Raw genomic sequence first — 6,000 nt, 5'->3', positions numbered from 1 at the left:
GCCAGGGGGTGGTTGGAGATATAATGGGCATAGAAATTTGTTGTGTTTATTGCAAAAATGTACAACAGTCTCACAAGAAGTTGGAGAAGAACTACTTCTGTAATACACCCCACGTACCATTTTATAGGATGTTGAACCCTCCTCCTCACAAAACAGCAGCTCAGGAACATAAGTACTGTAGTTCTTTTTCATGGATGCTACTAGTTTACTGGGGTTCTTCCAGATCTCACCACCTTACATGACTTCCCCAAACTAAAGCCAAGTAGGTTACATACACATGTTGAAATATGTCAAATGAAGTTGAAATATTTAAATGAATTCCATTTCTCTCTCAACACTTCTTTCTCATTTCCTTAATTTCCTTGACCACCCATGTTTCATACTAAGCAAAACAAAGGAGTCAGGAGAAAAAGTTTCTGATATTTGTGTCTTCAGGCTTATCGTTTTAATATTTGACTTACCCCCTCCCAAAGTTATTTGTTTTTGCAGCGTCTCCAAACTCTAGACCTCATTATAGATATCTAACACATTTATAAAATTATTTTTATATTTGGCCCTGTCTGGCGTAGCTCAGTGGATTGAGCGCAGGCTGTGAACCAAAGTGTCGCAGGTTCAATTCCCAGTCAGGGCACATGCCTGGGTTGCAGGCCATGGGCCCAGCAACCGCACATTGATGTTTCTCTCTCCCTTCCCTCTCTAAAAAATAAATAAAATCTTTTAAAAATATATTTTTATTTGGCTAAAAATACTTCATATAAAAATAGCTATATAAAATTTTTTTAAAGATTTTATTTATTTATTTTAGAGAGAGAAGGGAGAGAGAAAGAGAGAGAAACATCAATTTGTGGTTGCTGTGGGTCGTGGCCTGCAACCCAGGCATGTACCCTGACTGGGAATCAAACCTGCAACACTTTGGTTCGCAGCCCGTGCTCAATCCACTGAGCTATGCCAGCCAGGGCTAAAATTTTTTAAACCATTTTTGGAGAGCATGTTTGAAAAGATAAGGCCTAAAGTATGCATTGTATCATACAAAATTCACTTGCAGTGTGGGTGGGATTGGGCATGGAACTAGGACACCTGAAAAGTTAGGCAGCAGTTAATACAAGAAGCCCATGTAGCAGTTGAAAGTAGAAAAGGGATTATAAATACATAATTAAACCAGAAGTTGCCATATAATGAGCTCTTTTTTTTTTTAGTTTTTTATTTATTTTTAGAGAGGGGAGGAAGACAGGGAGAGAAAGATAAATGTGTGGTTGCCTCTTATGTGCCCCCTACATGGGACCTGGCCTACAACCCAAGCATGTGCCCTTGACTGGGAATCAAACTGGTGACCCTGTGATTTGAAGGCCAGCACTCAATCCACTGAGCCACACCAGCCAGGTCCCATACAATGAGCTTTTAATTGCAGCTCTGAATTTCTGAAGGATGGTTAATGATTCCTGAAGCAGTGCTTAGGAGACTGCCCACTTTTCCTCATCTGTTTTTCTCCAATGAGTAGTACCCATATGTGGAAAAAAAATCAGTAGGGGAAATATGGATGCTTTATTTATTGGCCTGAGAATTATAACTGATACATACAGCCAAAGGTGACAGTTAAGTGAACATAGATAACAGAAAGTATACATTAATTTAGGGGAAACATAGCTAACTTCTAATAAGGAATGAAGGAGGGTGACAAATTGAGACATTTTCCCCACTTCAGGAGATAGCCCAGAATATTTGACTCCAACCCAGAGCAGTCCATATACAATGATTAGGGTAATGACTGAGTTTTTATATCCAAAGTCTCAAATGGGTTTAAAATACCCTGCTTTTCCAGATTTCCTTTTATACGTATCTTAAGTTGCCAGTGTTTTTAAGTACGTTTAGTTTTTACTGTTTTCTTTTAAGCATTACCTTCCTTAATAGAACTGAAATGTGATGAGAGTCCTTGGGGAACATTTCAGTGATTATGGAAAGGAAGTTTGGGGAAACCAATATTTTAGAAAAAGAGGGACTTGTGCATGAAAATGCAGAAAAAGCAATGGGATGTCACATTTCATCAGATGTTAAGATGCCATGGATTGTGAGGGAAAAAGAAACACATTGTTGCTTTCTGACACCTTAATTTCAGACATGTGTGAAAATGAGGGGGAAAAAAAAGATGTGTATTAGGATTGCTGAGAACTCATTTGGTTTCAGAGTTCAGGGGTTGCCCTAGGCTTTTTGTGGTTGTTATTGTTGCCCTGAGCTTGATGCTTTACCAGTACTGGTTGATTTTGAACAAGGATGTTTGGTTAGTTTTAGTAGTCTCAGTAATCATCATAGTCAATTGATAATTCTGCCACTAGCAATGGATCTAGTTTACAGATTATTATTTGTTGAGTACTGGAGACAAGCTTTTACAATTCTTGAAACTCTTACCTATTCAATGATGGTATTTGCCTTCTATGTAGGTTGTTTAATATCTTCAGGTCAAAATACTGGTGAATATGTGATCACTTCTTGTAGTCACAGTTCCAAATTAGAGTATTTTTAATTCTTCCTTTCCAGTGACCCACACTGACAACCAAAAACATAGTTCACTTTTACAGCTCTCATCCTTCTTCGCTATACTTTCATTGGCAAGAAAAGTTCATAACAGCATGGAGTGCAAAGCTGGACCCTAGGTAATGAAAGCAAGGGAAGTCCAAAGAAATATGTCACCAGAGTGAAACTGGCATTAGGTTGGTACCTGAGAGCAGGTATACCAACAAGCAGGTATAAGAGGTAGATCTGGGAAAAGCTAATGCATAGGAAGCATGTGGTAACTGATCAAAAGGGGCTGCAGAAATGTCAGGGTTTGGTCAACTAAGCAAAATGGCTAGCAGAGAAGAGAATAGGAAATGTGCTTCTGTTAAACACTGATCCCCCTGGACAGCAGTTAATATGGTAGAAAATATTTTTTTAATTTAAAAATCATAGCAATAAAAACAGGAGAAAGACCAGCAAATGATATCTCCACAAAAAAAAATTGAAAGACAGAAGGAAGATAGCTATATCAGAGCAGAAGCAGGCACCACTTATATTGCTTGCATGTGAAGATAAGGATGAGAAGGAACCAGTTTGGCTGCAGGCTCAGACATGCCTAATGGAAATTGAATACATGGAGGGAAAGCAGTATGAATGGCTGGTTACATATGGAACATTCCTCTCATCCCATACACACATATCCTTCTCCCCAGCACCTGTGCACTGTTGACCAGGGATTTACCCTCCTGCAAGAGGTGAGAAGTTTATTCGCTGCAGAAATTGGCCCCAAGGGAGAGACTTCTGTGTCTTTACATTTGGGAATCAAAAACAAAACAACTATCTTCTAGCTCCAATACACTTACAAAGGTGAAAAATTCATAAAATAAAAATGGGTAAAATCGAAATGGATATAGGCAAATTTTCAATTAGATATTTCAATACATAAGTTATCCATAGCACTAATGGATAGAAAATCAGTTAAGATATGTAGGATTTTCAATTAACTTGACTGGTGTTTCTGGACCACCACCCAACAACAGCATAATACATATTCTTTACAAGTTCACATTTTTGGCTTAAACAAGTTTCAGAAGGCTTAAAAGAATGGAAATCATATAAGATGTGGTCTATCACCAGAACAGAATTATGTTAGAAATCAGTAACATCTGAACAATCCCCAAATATATGGAAATTAAACAACAAATGAGCCATAGGTTAAAGAGGAAGTAATGAGAAAAACTTTGAAAATACTTTAAATTGAAAGGATATATCAAAATTTGTGGCTGCAGCTAAAGCAGTGTAGAGTTCTGTTAATATCTTGATGCAAATAAATTCAACAACTTAGGTGAAATTGAAAAAGTCCTTGAAAAGGCATGAACTGCCAAAGGAAAACTTGAATAGCCCTATTAAATGAATTGAATTTGTACCTGATGACCTTCACACACACACAGAAAAATTATAGACAGACCCAGGATTTAAATTCACTTGCATTTAAAGGAGACATAATAATTCTATACAAACTCTTCTAGGAAAAAACACTTTTCAACACATTTTATGAGCCAACATTACCTACATACCAAACCCAGACAAAGACACCTCAAGAAAGTAAAATCATTTCAATATATTTCATGAACATAAATGTAAAAATTATTTTTAAAAATAGCAAACTGAAACAGCAATTTATAAATGGTGTCAACACAGGATCAAGTAGGGTTTATCCTAGAAATGCAAGTTTGCTTTAGCATTCAAAATCAATGTATTTCATCTTTAACAGACTCAAAAAGAAAAACCATAAATACTCTGGCACATAGAAAAGGCATTTGAAAAAAATTCACTCATTGTGGATCAAAAAATTGGTAAATTTACACAATGGAATACTACACAGCAGAAAAAAGGAGCTCCTACCATTCACAACAACATGGGTAGAACTGGAAAGCATTATACTAAGTGAAATAAGTCAGGCAGTGAAAGAAATACCATATGATCTCACCTATAAGTGGAACCTAATCAACAAACAAGCAAGCAAAATACAACCATAGACATTAAAATTAAGAACAAACTGACACTAACTAGAGAGAAGGGGGGAGAGGGATAATGGGATAATATGGGAAGGGCCATCAAGGAACATGTATAATGAACACATGGAAAAAGCCAAAGGGGGTAGGTTTGAGGGTGGGGGCAGGGATGGGTGGAGCAGAGGGTGTGGTGGAGTGAAAATGGAGACAACTGTACTTGAACAACAGTAAAAAAAAATGTATAAAAATACAAAACAATAAGAAATTATTCAATATAAGAAAAAAATTCACTCATTCATGATTAAAAACCAAGTTGATTAGGAATTTTTTCAAAAGATCTTATTTATTTTTAGAGGGAGGAAGAGAAGGAGAGAAACATCAATGTGTGGTTGCCTCTTACACACTCCACAGTGGGGACCTGGCTGGCAACCCAAGCATGTGCCCTGACTGGGAATTGAACCTGCAACCCTTTGTTTCACAGGCCAGCACTCAATCCACCGAGCTATGCCAGCCAGGGATTAATTGATTAGGAATTAAAGGGATCATCTTCAATCTAATAAAAGGCATCTAAGGAAGAACCTACATCTGACATCATACTTCATAGTTAAATAAAGAGTCCCTCTTCTAAAATTGGGAAGAAGGCAGATGCCTACTTGCCATTTCTAGTCAACTTTATTCAAGATGCTCTAGCCAGTGCAACAACACAAAAAGAAAAGAAAGGGAACTGGCAGTGCCAGAGTGCACCATGCCCATCATATGCTGAATTTGAGGCAACCAGCCCAGACCTGGCTCTGGCAGAGCAGGATCAAGGAAGTATATGGACAAACCAGCTCCAAAGAGAAGAAATACAGAGACCCTGACAGACAAAGGGAGAATACCAGGTTACAGGGGAGGAAGAAATTGGAGTTATGCAGCTGCAAACCAAGAAATACCAACAATCAACAGTAGCTTTGGGGTAGAAAAGAATTCTTAAAACCAGAAAGCAAAAAGTCCTATAAAAACTGATATATTTACCTTAAAATTAAAAACTTTTGTGCAATATGATACAGCATAAAATAAACATAAAGGTAAGCCACAGATTCAGAGAAATTTTTTGTAACCTAATGTACTCAACAAATAAATACACAGTGGGGCAAAAGTAGGTTTGCAGTTGTGAGTTTGTGAAACACGGAGTTTACTCTTGCATTATTATTTATTAATTAGTGTATCATTTTTCATATGAACAACTATAAACCTACTTTTGCCCCACCCTGTGTGCAAATTTTATAAAGTGCTAGAAATGAAAGGACAAGTGACCCAAGAACATAGGCAAAGATATAAATAGAGCATTCACAGAACTGAAAACAAATGGTCAATAGATTAAAATATGACATATTTAAACAATGGAACACCACAAAAATAAATCAGTTCCATATATCAACACAGACAGATTTCAAAATGTGGAATAAAAAATGTAAGTTAAAAAAAGTAATGCAAGTTGCAGTACAGCATATTT

Source organism: Phyllostomus hastatus, unplaced genomic scaffold, assembly GCF_019186645.2.
Source record: "Phyllostomus hastatus isolate PE091 unplaced genomic scaffold, TTU_PhHast_1.1 phas_contig_38, whole genome shotgun sequence".
NCBI lineage: Eukaryota > Metazoa > Chordata > Mammalia > Chiroptera > Phyllostomidae > Phyllostomus > Phyllostomus hastatus.
Note: the sequence above shows the minus strand (reverse complement) of the source record.